The sequence below is a fragment of the Tursiops truncatus genome, chromosome 7 (genome assembly GCF_011762595.2).
Source record: "Tursiops truncatus isolate mTurTru1 chromosome 7, mTurTru1.mat.Y, whole genome shotgun sequence".
Classification (NCBI taxonomy): Eukaryota; Metazoa; Chordata; class Mammalia; order Artiodactyla; family Delphinidae; genus Tursiops; species Tursiops truncatus.
In genome coordinates this window covers 69,634,720-69,650,619 of record NC_047040.1, presented here as the reverse complement: position 1 = coordinate 69,650,619, position 15,900 = coordinate 69,634,720, and the positions used below count along the sequence as shown (strand labels likewise).

Here is a 15,900-nt window from a genome sequence, read left to right as displayed (position 1 = left end):
TAAAATGAATTCACTAAGGGGCTTCCCTGGTGGTGCAGTGGTTGAGAGTCCGCCTGCCAATGCAGGGAACACGGGTTCGTGCCCCGTGTCCGGGAGGATCCCATATGCCGCGGAGCGGCTGGGAATGTGAGCCGTGGCCGCTGAGCCTGCGCGTCCAGAGCCTGTGCTCTGCAACGGGAGAGGCCACAGCGGTGAGAGGCCTGCGTACCGCAAAAAAAAAAAAAAATTTTAAAAAAAAACAATTTTTCTTTTCATATAACAATTTTTCTTTTCAAAGTCCTTTTATGGTCACTTTATATTTAATGAAATCCTATGGAGCAGATAAGTTCTATTTTATAGAACAAGTTAATGATTTATAACTTACCAATAATCAAATAAAGCATAATGAAGAGTAGAACCCACTTTTCTTAATGTTATGTTTTCTTTATTAGAGGGTGTGACTTTGTTCTGCCACTCAACTTTATCTCACCTTTTGGGCACATTGCCATGAATTCTTTATCAGATTAGTGTAATGTCAGTGTTGGCACTTTGTATATGATAATTTGACTCAGAGTATCTGCCACTTCTGTTGGGAAATTTTAAGCAAATTATTCTCGTTCATGTAAACTATTGCTACATTCATTATTCATTCATTCATTTCTACTTTGCTAGGTATTTTAAGTGTCACCACTACATACTTTGTAGTATTAGTCATGCTAAATAAATGCTTAGAGACATTGCTGTTAATTTGTTTTGGAGAAAGAAGCACTTCCCTTTAACTATGGAAATTAATATCCTAATTGTTCTGAACACTATTCCTCCTAGATATTTGTAGAACTAGTAAAATTCAGTTAGCTTAGCATATTTTTCTATTTATAAATGCAATTCTTGATAATATAAGGTGTTCAGCTTATGCACTTTACATTTATTATTTAACAAATAGGAAAAGATTGAGAAAAGAATATATACAACTCTGGGGAAAGAAGTTTACTTCATAAAACCATTCCTTAGTTAGAGCTCTCAGTTGCAGGCAAAATAGTTTTTATATACCACCCAAAAAACCCCTGTTTTTATAAATAAGTACTGTGCAAATATTATGTGAAGGGTAAGAAAATATGTTCTCATAAGTGAATGCTCATTGCTGGTCTCAGTGAAGTCTGTGTCCAGCTTCCACTCATTCCTCTGTGTAGCTCATCTCTTCTTTACGTGGGTACCTGGGGTCTTTTCGATATATCAAAACTTGCTCTAAAGATGATTAGTAGGAAGCTAATTTTATTTCTTCCAGAATTTTCATTTTGTTATCTAAAAGAAGGAAGGCAGAATTTTTTTCAATTATAAAAGCAGGTTTTTAGGGAATAAGAGAGATGGTCCTACTCATTCTGAAATCATATCCCTGGGTGTTGTGGGCTGAATTGTGTTCTTTCAAAATTTCCCACACACCAGATTTCCGAGCAAATCGAATGGCTCTCTATATAGAATTTGAAAACTTTTTAGCACCCTCTCTACCTCTATAATCTCTTGTCTAAATTATGACAATTGCCCTCCAAATGGTGTCCCTGATTCTACTACCCTTCCCTTCCACAGACTGTTTTCTATGAAGCAACCAGAATTATTCTCTTAAAACCCATCAGATCATGTCACTCTGCTTCTCAAAGCCCACTGATGACTTCCCATTACCTTCAAAGATGTTGTATGAGCTGTTCCTCACTGCCTGTCTTACCTTGTCTTCTACTTCCTCTTCTGCTGCACCCACGCTAATCTCCTTGCCCTTCAGCCTTCATACTTGCTGTTCTTTTTGCCTAGAATGCCCTTCTCCAGATATCTATGTGGCTTGTTCCTTCACTATCTTCAAAATCACCTGTTTGAGGACTTTCCATCTAAAATTTCAACTCTCTTCTCTCTCTTCCTTTTTTTAATCTAAAATATTATATAATTTATTTATCTTTTTAAAAGTAAGATTTATTGAAGTATTATTTACATACAATAAAATATGCCTCTTTTAAGTGTACCCTCAAATGAGTTTCAACAAATGAATAACACTATAATTGGAATATACAATATTTCCCAAAGTATTTCCTCACGGCCCTTCGCAGTCTCTCTCTCACCCCAACCCCCAACCCCTGACACTGATGTGATTTCTGTCTCTAAAGTTTTGCCTTTTTTAGAATGTCACATAAATGGAATCATAGAGTGTATAGCCTTTGGTGTCTGGCTTCTTTCACTTATCATATGCTTTTGAGATTTACTCATTTTGTTGCATGCATCAATTTATTCCTTTTTATTGTTGGTCAGTGTTCCACTGTATGGATGTACCACAAATTGTCTATCCAACCACAAGTTGATAGATGTTTGGGTTGTTGCTACTTTGGAGCTATATTGCTTCACATGCAGGTCTTTACTTGGCCTACGTTTTCATTTTCTCTTGGGTAAATACCTAGAAACAGGATTGCTGGGTTATATGAAAAGTCTATATTTTAACTTTATAAGAAAATTCCAACATGGTTGTACCATTTTGCACTCCCACCATCAATGAATGAGTGTTCCTATCGCTCTGCATCCTCATCAGCACATGGTATTTTGCTTATGTAGAGTGATACCTCTATTAGTCTAATTTATTGTGTGTTCCCCTCCTAGAGTGAGTTCATGAGGAAAAGGGATTTAGTCTGTTTTGATCACTGCTTTCCCAGTGTTCAGATCAGTTTCTGGCACAAAATAGATAGATGTTCAATGAAAATTTGTTGAAAAAAATAAATGAATGTTGAATGAATATCACCTCTATTTAGAATTTGTACTAAGGCTCAGAAGGGATTATGGCTTACCCAAGTAGAAGAACTTGAGCTAAAACCCAACACATCTAACATTTAGTCAAACACTTTTGACAGTGTACCACATTATAGGCCACTGGTTTGACCAAATTAATTTCTAGTATTAATATTTAGAATATGAGGGAACTTGGATAAATTTTATTTAAGTCTCTTAGATATTATCTTCAAACAGTTTAAATTTTATCACAGGAAATTAAAAATATAAAAATAGAGGGATTTAAAACATAAATATTTGAATAATATTAACATATGCAGTAAAATGGATTCTTATTTTAGAGCATAAAAGTGCTTATTTTGATTATAATGATTCCCTGTAAATAGGTATTTGACAAGAAGAGAAAAAAATCTTGGCTAGAGATGAATTTTGTTGTATCACATTGAAGCCCACTTCACCTTATTTTTAAGAAACTTGGTAATAATTTGGATTAAAAGATAGGAATCTATACCAATATCCTAGTTAGTTGCTTTGGGTAACTCCCTAAGAGCAGCCTTCTAGAGACAACATCTTAACCCTCAAAAATACACAGGAAGTACATGTGAAATATGTAGAGAATAAGAGCTCTGGGAGGGTACGTACCAAACTTATAATACTTTGGGGACAGAAGAAAAAACTGAAAAAAAAAGGCTTGTTCTCTTTGTATATTTTGGAGTGTTCAACTGGCATTGTGTGGATACATTATTTTGTAATTTCTTTCTAAGAATAAGTTTTATGAGAAACAGACCCACGGATACAGAGAACAAACTAGTGGTTACCAGTGGGGAAAGGGAAGGTGGGGGTAGCAATATAGGAGAAAAGGGTAAAAGGGGTTATTATAGGATTATATGAAATCATATGTGTGAAAACTTTTGAAAACTGTAAAGCACTGTAGAATTTAAACAATCTTTCATTCAATTAAAAAAAAGTTTTATTATGGGAAATTAAAGTCTTTTGACAAGCCATAGAATGAGGTAATTAGGGCCAGGTGGTGCTCATCAAATCAGTTCCTGTGTAAACAAATTTATTTTCCATTTCAGGAAAATAGCAACTTACAAAACTCAAAGGAAGAATAGAGCAAAATGTTTAAGGTATAATAAGTAGATTTGCCATTCTGTTCTTAAATTCTCTTATTAGGCTCATTCTTTCAACATCTATTGCTTTTCTCTGAATTGTGTTAACATTGATAGTGTGAAAATGAATATGGTCTCCACTCTAAAGGAGCTCAGTGATTAACAAGAAGAGACTAGAGATGTGCTTTGTACATAGTGGCTGCACACAGAGAATTTGTTGAATCAATAAATGAGGAGGGAGCTAGAGGCAATGCATAGTCAAATCATTGCAACCTGGCATGGTAAGTATTTATACTAGACATATGTTTAATGGTCCAGGAGAAGAAGTAAAAAACTACCTTAATTTATCACTCCATCTCTGTTGTACCTGTAACTTGAGTTTCTTATATATGGCGTATCTGTTTTTCTCTCTCTTCATTATCTCTGCATGAGCAGGTCATAATTAGAGTTGAGGGCACCAAGGTAGATAGATGAAATCCTGGGACCAGTTGGCAGAGAGTCTTAAAAATTGTAATGAGTTTTATTGTAAAAGATCATTGGGGGTAATGACAAAGCTCTGGGAATAATTATGTGATAATAGATTAGAAGGTGATCATAGGAGGTGGAGCAAAGAGCAATAACCTTGGTATGGAATGTTTAAGTCCTGATTATTGACTGAGACAATGGTAATGAGAAGAAAATAAACAAACTGGGGAAAAAAACAAAGAAGAGCAAAAATTGGCAAGGCTTTATTCATTCATTCAACAAGTAATTATGGAATGCCTTATAATTTATATGAGCAATAACAAAAATTTGCATACATGGCTTTATTTAAGCCTCACAATAATCTATGGTATAAGTATTACCCCTCAGGTGATCAATCTGAGGTTCCAATAAGTTAATTAATTTGCTCAATATCCCAGAACCAGTGAATGGTAAATGAGAGTCAAACTCAGGTATACTTTTTTTTATTAAAATGTAGTCGTTTTACAATATTATATTAGTTTCAGGTGTGCAGCATAGTGATGCAATATTCTTATAGATTATACTCTGCTTAAAGTCATTATAAAATAATGGCTATATTCTCTGGTGCTGTACAACATATACTTGTTGCTTTTTGTTTTCATTTTTGAATTTTATTTTATTTACTTCTTTATACAGCAAGTTCTTATTAGTCATCAATTTTATACACATCAGTGTATATATGTCAATCCCAATCGCCCGATTCATCACATCACCACCTCCACCCCCTGCGGCTTTCCCCCCTTGGTGTCCATACGTTTGTTCTCTACTTCTGTGTCTCAATTTCTGCCCTGCAAACCGGTTCATCTGTGACATTTTTCTAGGTTCCACATATATGCATTAATATACGATATTTGTTTTTCTCGTTCTGACTTACTTCACCCTGTATGACAGTCTCTAGGTCCATTCACGTCTCAACAAATGACCCAATTTCGTTCCTTTTTATGGCTGAGTAATATTCCATTGTATATATGTGCCACATCTTCTTTATCCATTCATCTGTCGATAGGCATTTAGGTTGCTTCCATGACCTAGCTATTGTAAATAGTGCTGCAATGAACATGGGTGCACGTGTCTTTTTGAATTATGGTTTTCTCTGGGTATATGCCCAGTAGTGGGATTGCTGGATCACATGGTAATTCTATTTTTAGTTTTTTAGGGAACCTCCATACTGTTCTCCAGAGTGGCTATATCAACTTACATTCCCACCAACAGTGCAAGAGGGTTCCTTTCCTCCACACCCTCTCCAGCATTTGTTGTTTGTAGATTGTCTGATGATGCCCATTCTAACTGGTGTGAGGTGATACCTCATTGTAGTTTTGATTTGCATTTCTCTAATAATTAGTGATGTTGAGCAGCTTTTCATGTGCTTCTTGGCCATCTGTATGTCTTCTTTGGAGAAATGTCTATTTAGGTCTTCTGCCCATTTTTGGATTGGGTTGTTTGTTTTTTTAATATTGAGCTGCATGAGCTGTTTATATATTTTGGAGACTAATCCTTTGTCCGTTGATTCATTTGCAAATATTTTCTCCCATTCTGAGGGTTGTCTTTTTGTCTTGTTTATGGTTTCCTTTGCTGTGCAAAAGCTTTTAAGTTTCATTAGGTCCCATTTGTTTGTTTTTGTTTTTATTTCCATTACTCTAGGAGGTGGATCAAAAAAGATCTTGCTGTGATTTATGTCAGAGTGTTCTTCCTGTGTTTTTTTATAAGAATTTTATAGTGTCCGGTCTTACATTTAGGTCTCTAATCCATTTTGAGTTTCTTTTCATGTATGGTGTTAGGGAGTGTTCTAATTTCATTCTTTTACATGTAGCTGTCCAGTTTTCCCAGCACCACTTATTGAAGGGACTGTCGTTTCTCCATTATGTATCCTTGCCTTCTTTGTCATAGATTAGTTGACCATTAGGTTCATGGGTTTACCTCTGGGCTTTCTATCTTGTTCCATTGATCTTTGTTTCTGTTTTTGTGCAAGTACCATATTGTCTTGATTACTGTAGCTTGATAGTATAGTCTGAAGTCAGGGAGTCTGATTCCTCCAGCTCCAATTTTTTTCCCTCAAGGCTGCTTTGGCTATTTGGGGTCTTTTGTGTCTCCATACAAATTTTAAGATTTTTTGTTCTAGTTCCATAAAAAATGCCATTGGTAATTTCATAGGGTTTGCATTGAATCTATAGATTGCTTTGGATAGTATAGTCATTTTCATAATATTGATTCTTCCAATCCAAGAACATGGTATATCTCTCCATCTGTTGGTATCATCTTTAATTTCTTTCATCAGTGTCTTGTAGTTTCTGCATACAGGTCTTTTGTCTCCCTAGGTAAGTTTCTTCCTAGGTATTTTATTCTTTTTGTTGCAATGGTAAATGGGAGTGTTTCCTTAATTTCTCTTTCAGATATTTCATCATTAGTGTATAGGAATGCAAGAGATTTCTGTGCATTAATTTTGTATCCTGCAACTTTACCAAATTCATTGATTAGCTCTAGTAGTTTCCTGGTGGCATCTTTAGGATTCTCTATGTATAGTATCATGTCATCTGCAAACAGTGACAGTTTTACTTCTTCTTTTCCAGTTTCTTTCTTTTTATTTCTTTTCTTCTCTGATTGCCATGGCTAGGACTTCCAAAACTATGTTGAAAAATAGTGGTAAGAGTGGACATCCTTGTCTTCTTCCTGATCTTAGAAGAAATGCTTTCAATTTTTCACCATTGAGAATGATGTTTGCTGTGGGTTTGTTGTATATGGCCTTTGTTATGTTCGGTAGCTTCCCTCTATGCCCACTATTTGGAGAGTTTTTATCATAAATTGGTGTTGAATTTTGTCAAAAGCTTTTTCTGCATCTATTGAGATGATCAAATGGTTTTTATTCTTCAATTTGTTAATATGGTGTATCACATTGTTGATTTGTGTATACTGAAGAATCCTTGCATCCCTGGGATAAATCCCACTTGATCATGGCTTATGATCCTTTTAATGTGTTGTTGGATTCTGTTTCCTAGTATTTTGTTGAGAATTTTTGCATCTATGTTCATCAGTGATACTGGTCTGTAATTTTCTTTTTTTGTAGCATCCTTGTCTGGTTTTGGTGTCAGGGTGACTAGGGCTTCACAGAATGAGTTTGGGAGTGCTCCTTCCTCCGCAATTTTTTGGAAGAGTTTGAGAAGGATAGGTGTTAGCTCTTCTCTAAATGTTTGATAGAATTCACCTGTGAAGCCATCTGGTCCTGGACTTTTGCTTGTTGGAAGATTTTTATTTTTTTTTGCGGTACGCGGGCCTCTCACTGTTGTGGCCTCTCCCGTTGCGAAGCACAGGCTCCGGACGCACAGGCTTAGTGGCCATGGCTCATGGGCCCAGCCACTCCACATCATGTGGGATTTTCCCGGACTGGGGCACAAACCTGCGTCCCCTGCATCGGCAGGCGGACTCTCAACCACTGCACCACCAGGGAAGCCCTTGTTGGAAGATTTTTAACCACAGTTTCAATTTCATTACTTGTGATTGGTCTGTTCATATTTTCTATTTCTTCCTGGTTCAGTCTTGGAAGGTTTTACCTTTCTAAGGATCTGTCCATTTCTTCCAGGTTGTCCATTTTGTTGCCATAGAGTTGCTTGTAGTAGTCTCTTAGGATGCTTTGTATTTCTGCAATGTCTGTTGTAACTTCTCCTTTATCATTTCTAATTTTATTGGTTTGAGTCCTCTCCCTTTTTTTCTTGATGAGTCTGGCTTATGGTTCATCAATTTTGTTTATCGTCTCAAAGAACCAGCTTTTAGTTTTATTAATCTTTGCTATTGTTTTCTTTGTTTCTATTTCATTTATTTCTGCTCTGACCTTTATGATTTCTTTCCTTCTGCTAACTTTGGGTTTTGTTTGTTCTTCTTTCTCTAGTTCCTTTAGGTGTAAGGTTAGATTGTTTACTTAAGATTTTTCTTGTTTCTTGAAGTAGGATTTTATAGCTATAAACTTCCCTCTTAGAACTGCTTTTGCTGCATCCCATAGGCTTTGGATCGTCATGTTTTCATTGTCATTTGTCTCTAGGTATTTTTTGATTTCCTCTTTGATTTCTTCAGTGATCTTTTGGTTATTTAGTAACATATTGTTTAGCCTCTATGTGTTTGTGTTTTTTACATTTTTATTTCCCTGTAATTCATTTCTAATCTCATAGTGTTGTGCTCAGAAAAGATACTTGTATGATTTCAATTTTCTTGAATTTACTGAGCCTTGATTTGTGACCCAAGATGTGATCTATCCTGGAGAATGTTCCATGCGCACTTGAGAAGAAAGTGTAATCTCCTGTTTTTGGATAGAATGTCCTATAAATATCAATTAAAGCTCTCTGGTCTATTGTGTCATTTAAAGCTTCTGTTTCCTTATTTATATTCATTTTGGATGATCTGTCCATTGGTGTAAATGAGGTGTTAAAGTCCCCCACTATTATTGTGTTACTGTCGATTTCCTCTTTTATAGCTGTTAGCAGTTGCCTTATGTATTGAGGTGCTCCTATGTTGGGTGCATACATATTTATAATTTTTGTATCTTCTTCTTGGATCGATCCCTTGATCATTATGTAGTGTCCTTCCTTGTCTCTTGCAACATTCTTTATTTTAAAGTCTATTTTATCTGATATGAGTATTGCTATTCCAGCTTTCTTTCGATTTCCATTTGCATGGAATATCTTTTTCCATCCCCTCACTTTCAGTCTGAATGTGTCCCTAGGTCTGAAGTGGGTCTCTTGTAGACAGCATATATATGGATCTTGTTTTTGTATCCATTCAGCAAGCCTGTGTCTTTTTGTGGGAGCATTTAATCCATTTACATTTAAGGTAATTATCGATATGTATGTTTCTATGACCATTTTCCTAATTGTTTTGGGTTTGTTTTTGTAGGTCCTTTTCTTCTCTTGTGTTTCCCACTTAGAGAAGTTCCTTTAGCATTTGTTGTAGAGCTGGTTTGGTGGTGCTGAATTCTCTGAACTTTTGCTTGTCTGTAAAGCTTTTGATTTCTCCATCAAATCTGCATGAGATTCTTGCCAGGTAGAGTAATCTTGGTTGTAGGTTCTTCCCTTTCATCACTTTAAGTATATCATGCCACTCCCTTCTGGCTTGTAGAGTTTCTGCTGAGAAATCAGCTGTGAACCTTATGGGAATTCCCTCGTATGTTATTTGTCACTTTTCCCTTGCTGCTTTCAATACTTTTTCTTTGTCTTTAATTTTTGCCAATTTGATTGTTATGTGTCTTGATGTGTTTCTCCTTGGGTTTATCCTGTATGGGACTCGCTGTACTTCCTGGACTTGGGTGGCTACTTCATTTCCCATGTTAGGGAAGTTTTCGACTATAATCTCTTCAAATATTTTCTCGAGTCCTTTCTCTCTCTCCTCTTCTGGGACCCTATAATGCGAATGTTGCTGCATTTAATGTTGTCCCAGAAGTCTCTTAAGCTGTCTTCATTTCTTTTCATTCTTTTTTCTTTATTCTGCTCCGCAGCAGTGAATTCCACCATTCTGTCTTCGAGGTCACTTATCCTTCTTCTGCCTCAGTTATTATGCTATTGATTCCTTCTAGTGTAGTTTTCATTTCAGTTATTGTATTATTCATCTCTGTTGTTTGTTCTTTAATTCTTCTAGGTCTTTGTTAAACATTTCTTGTATCTTCTCGATCTTTGCCTCCATTTTTCTTCTGAGGTCCTGGATCATCTTCAATATCATTATTCTGAATTCTTTTTCTGGAAGGTTCCCTATCTCCACTTCATTTAGTTGTTTTTCTGGAGTTTTATCTTGTTCCTTCATCTGGTACATAGCCCTCTGCCTTTTCATCTTTTCTATCTTTCTGTGAATGTGGTTTCTGTTCCACAGGCTGCAGGATTGTAGTCTTGCTTCTGTTGTCTACCCTTGTGTGCCCTTGTTGCTTACTTATTTTTACATAGTAGTTTGTATTTCTTAATCCCCTATGCCTGTCTTTCCCCTCCCCACTTCACTCTCCCCACTGGTTAACCACTAGTTTGTTCTCTATATCTGGGAGTCTGTTTCTGTTTTGTTATATTCATTCATCTGTTTTATTTTTTAGATTCTACATATAAATGAAAACATAGAGTATTTGTTTTTCTGTGTCTGACTTATTTCATTAAGCATAATACCCTTTAGGTCCATCCATGCTGCTGCAAATGGCAGAATTTCATTCTTTTTTATGGTTAAGTGATATTCCCTTATATATATATATATATATATAAGGGAATATCACTTAGCCAATTATATATATGGCTAAGTATATATATCTCACTTTCTTTATCCATTCCTCTGTTGATGAACACTTAGGTTGCCAATATCTTGGCTACTGTAAATAATGCTACTATAGATATTGGGTTTGTGTATATTTTCAAATTAGTGTTTTTTTTCAGATATATACCCAGGAGTGTAACTGCTGGATCATATGGTAGTTCTATTTTTAGATTTTTGAGGAACTCCATACTGTTTTCCACAGTGGTTGTACCAATTTACATTCCCACCAACAGTGCAGGAGGGTTCCCTTTTTTCCACACCCATGCTAACATTTGTTATTTGTAGGCTTTTTGATGAGAGCCGTTTTGACAGGTGTGGGTGATATCTCATTAAGATTTTGATTTGTATTTCTCTGGTAATTAGTGATGTTAAACATCTTTTCGTGTGCCTGTTGGCCATCTGTATATCTTCTTTAGAAAAATGTCTATTCAAGTTTTCTGCCCTTTTTTAATCAGGTTGTGTGTGTGTGTGTGTGTGTGCACGTGTGTGCATTTTTTTTTTTTTTTTTTTTTTTTTTGCGGTATGCAGGCCTCTCACTGTTGTGGCCTCTCCCGTTGCAGAGCACAGGCTCCGGACACGCAGGTTCAGTGGCCATAGTGCATAGGCCCAGCCACTCCACGGCATGTGGGATCTTCCCGGACCGGGGCATGAACCCGTGTCCCCTGCATCGTCAGGCGGACTCTCAACCACTGTGCCACCAGGGAAGCCCCTGTGTGCGTGTTTTTTGATATTGAGTTGTAAATATAAACAGTTGAACTGTTTATATATTTTGGATATTAACCCTTTATCAGTCATATCATTTGCAAATATCTTCTCTCATTCAGTGGGTTGTTTTTTCGTTTTGTAGGTTCATTTGGTTTTAAAGCCCATGAACTTTTTTTCTATGATAAAAAAATAAAAATGATAGTAAAACCTCAATTTTATTATAACTCCTTAAAGGCAGTAACTGTCATATGTTTCTATGTATTCCCCATAGCACCTAGCATAATACTCTGTACAAAATAATTTTAACCGGTTAAATCATTGAATGAACAAAGAAGACTACATGCTATGTTCCAGATACTTGGGTGTAAAAGTAGCACCATAGATGGGTCTCTGCCCCAATGTAGCATATTATCTATTGAAAGACTTAGACATTAAATATTACACAAATAATTACTTAATTATACTTGACATAAATGTTATAAAGGTACAGAATGCCATGAGAGTGAGAAATACTTCCAAAGTTATTTGTATTTGGAGGCCAAGGCGAGCCTATAGCTATTTGAATGGAGATAAAATTCTGATGAGAAAAAGTTTAAGAAAAATTTCATGGAGAAAGTATTTATGTTTTTAGTTTTAGCTAGTAGTGGTGGTGTTTTGCAAAGTTATTTTGCACGTTTTTGAAAAGCTATTTTCTTCATAATATATTATAGCTATAAGTTTAAATAATTTATTAGAGAGAAAAGTATTAAGTACTTACAGAAGCTCTCCTAAGAATAAAATCTGAAACATGGAAATAGATGTATTCATAGAGACTGTATTATTTAAATAGTCATCTTAATAGAAACAAATTAAAGGTTTAGTAATAGAAGAATGAGTAAACTATGCCACATCCATTAAAAATGATGCTTATGAAGAGTAATGAGCAAACAGAAAATACTTACATTATAGTTCTATATAAAAGAGATTAGAAATGCTCATATGCTCATAAAAATGTTGAAAATATACATAAGAATTACTGAAAGATATATACCAAAAATTACAGTTATTGGTGGAAAGATTCTGAGAGATTTCTTTTTCATTTTTTATTTTATAAATATTCTGTAGTGTGGTTTTTTTATTTTTGAAATTCAAAATACTTTATGAAAAAGAAAAATGAATAGGCATAAAAACATGTTTGGCTTCTATAGATACATCATAACTCTCTGATTTTATGCCTAATGTTAATACCTAACTTGCTACACAGCACTCTTAAGGTGATTTAATCAATAAAGAGACTTAAAAAAAAAAAGAATCACAAATCATTACTGTTCAGCGCTCACAGAAAGGTACTAATAATAACTACAAAGGCAAAAGCAGAGCATCTGCAAACTAGGGACTAAAATTAGTAAAATGTTGAAGGGAGTTCTACCAAATTATGTTTTCTAGAAGGCAGCCATAGGCTCTTCTTGTGTAGAGAAGACTGATCACCTCCATTAGCCTTGAAACAAAAGCAAAGACTTCTGGATGCAGGCATTTAATTATAATGTTTATCTAATCATTCTGTAGCCATTTATATAATTAAGATGGCTTAGAGCATACTTTTCTTTGGGGAGTAAAGGGTAGTAGAGGTTGTGTTTGGTGAAGAGTATATTTTAAGCCAAACAATCCAACACTAATTATGGCGTTTTATACTGGTGTTTCAAAAAATATAGAAAAAGTGCAGATACTGCCCATTCTTTTGCCTTTGGATTGTTGAACTTTCCAATCTATGCGCTGGTGGTAGCCACAATTGTAATAACCACCACAACAATGATGATACCTAACACCTAATTAATATTTACTTATGCTAGACCCTGTTCTAGGTGCTTTTACCTATATTAACTCATTTTTACCCTCATAATAACCCTATGAGGTTGATTGCTGTCACTATCCCAACTTTAAAAATACTAAAATATAGAGACACTAAGTAACTTGTCTAAGGTCACTCAGTTAAGTGCTTGGATTTGACTGATACAGGAACTCTGGCTGGAGAGTCCAAAGTCCAATGTCATAGGCACCAGGCTATTTTATGCACCTAAAAATTTTCTTTTTTGCATTAATATTTCCATCTTATGGCCAGAGTCACTAAACATTATTTTGGAGACGTAAGTAACAGAAGAGCTTATTCCAAAAGCTTATTGCTTTCTCTAGTTTTTTTTTTTTTTTCTTTTCTTTTTTGTAGTTTTAGATGAAAAATATTTGGACTAAGTTCATCAGTATAGGTAAAAAAGAGGAAAGTGGGATTTTTCTCATTTTATCTTGACTTATTTATTTAGAATATCTGCTTTTGTCATTTTAAGGACATAAAATCTCAGCCAAAGCCCTCTTTGATCTACCAAGGGTTGGTACAGAGATCTTTTTCAAACTTCCTGTACAAGTGTGCAGCCTCTGAGGACTATCTGCTGAGATTTCAAATATTAGAGGTGTGGCTTCAGGAAAGAATGGTGATTTGGTTGGCTATACATGATACCTATGACGTATAAATCTTTTAGGTAAAAAACATATTTTTCCTCCTTGGAATTGATTTATGGAAGAGGAATATTATTAACCAGAGATAGGCCTGACAAGGAGGCATAGACAACTAATGTCCACTTACAGACCTAACTCTCCAAAAAAAAATGTCTCCCCTATGAGCTTGACATTTTTATCCCAAACTTCTTAATACTTTTGGAAAGTCACTGTTGAAATGTAAATACACTCCCAGGAATGGAGTAACACATTACGCCATTGTCCTCACTAATACAGTGCCAGCACATAGGAAAACAGAGACCATAGCCCTGAGAGAATGGTGCACACAGCAAGCAAAGTGAATGGAGAAGTGATACTAGCCCGGTGGCCAGGTTTACGTGAGGCTATGAGAAAATAGGAATCTGGAAGTTGGGCAAGGGTAGTGGTGTAGTTGTCATGATGTGAAGGCAGGGCTGCAGGATGTTTTGGGAGGAATATCTTAAAGGAGAGGGGTCTTGAAAGGGGAAGCTGAGAAGACCATACATTAATGGTGTATTACTTAATTTATTCTGGAGCCATCTCACTCTTCTGGCTATGCTAATGGAAATGGCACCGTTATATCTAGATGAAGCATATTATAGAGAAAAAAGCAGAAGTTTCAGGGTCAAGAAGACCTGGATTCAAATCTAATCACTATGACCTTGGATGAGTTATCAAACACTTAGTTTCCTCCATCTATAAAATGTAGAAATCAAACTACTAAACTAGAAAACAAAGTGCCTTCTGCCATGCATATGGTAGCTGTATGCATATCATATCTATATGCATAAATATACAGTAGCTAAAGAAAGCATATATATATATGTATACACACACACATACATTTATACGTAGATGTATTCATGCATCTACTATAGTGTTATCTTTCTCCCTTGTTGTGTTACTTCTGCAAGAAACTTGTCATATAGTCTCTATTTTACATTTTAGTTTCCTTTTATCATATGTAAATTTACTTTCACCTAATTTTCAGAATATTCAAATAATTTTCTATTAAACTATGGTGTTGGGCCTTTTTTTCCTGAGGTAAATTAGCAAAATGACCAACTTGAAGAATTTTTTTAAAAATTTATTTATTTTTGGCTGTGTTGGGTCTTTGTTGCTGTGCATGGGCTTTCTCTAATTGCGGAGAGCAGGGGCTACTCTTCGTTGTGGTGCACGGGCTTCTCATTGCGGTGGCTTCTCTTGTTGCGGAGCATGGGCTCTAGGCACGCGAGCTTCAGTAGTTGCAGTACATAGGCTCAGTAGTTGTGGTGCCTGGGCTTAGTTGCTCAGCTGCATGTGGGATCTCCCCAGACCAGGGCTCAAACCCGTGTCCCCTGCATTAGCAGGCGGATTCTCAACCACTGTGCCACCAGGGAAGCCCTAACTTGGAGAATTTTAATCATTAGCTACCTGAAAAGTATTGGTGCTTGATACAGCAGATTCAGGCAATATATTACTAATCTACTTTAACAAGAAAGAGACTATTGCTTCTAATGAATGATATTAACTGTTTTCTTTTCGGCAGCATTACTGCCGAATAGCTAACTGTGCTATCTATGGCAATAGCTAACTATGCTATCATTATTTGAATTCATGACAAGGCTGGGTAACGAGTTGAGGCAGTTATTCTGTATGATCAGATGATTTAAGCCTGAGCAGAACATAAATGTATATACCTATGCAAATATCTAAAATAATTATTCTGATCTCTGTAGCAGTTTAAATACTTGTTATGATTCTAAAAAGGGGACTTTAGGGAGCATATGCCAGTTTCAAAAAACAGGCACATGTTCACACGGCTGTAACTTAGGGATCCCTGACCAATGAATTGTACACCATCTTTCAGCAGGACCTTGAAGTTTTAGCTGGCAGATCTCGGAGCAGCTTTCCAAGCCGTTTGCTGCTTCCTCACTCCCACATGCTTAGTTAGCTGGGATTCCCTGCTGGGAAGCGAAGGCAGGTAGCATTTTGACCCTCCCCTCACCACCTTCAGTATACTTTATTCTCAGACCCATGCCCAGAGATTTAAAAGCATCGGGAATATAAAAAATATCTCTTCCTCACA

At 35.9% G+C, this 15,900-nt stretch overlaps 1 protein-coding gene across 3 annotated transcripts in view; it reads left to right on the top strand.

The window, feature by feature from the left end:
- SLC4A10 (solute carrier family 4 member 10) overlaps nt 1–15,900 on the top strand; it is a 224,765-nt gene that overhangs the window by 136,881 nt on the left and 71,984 nt on the right. The gene's annotated exons all lie outside the window — the stretch shown is intronic.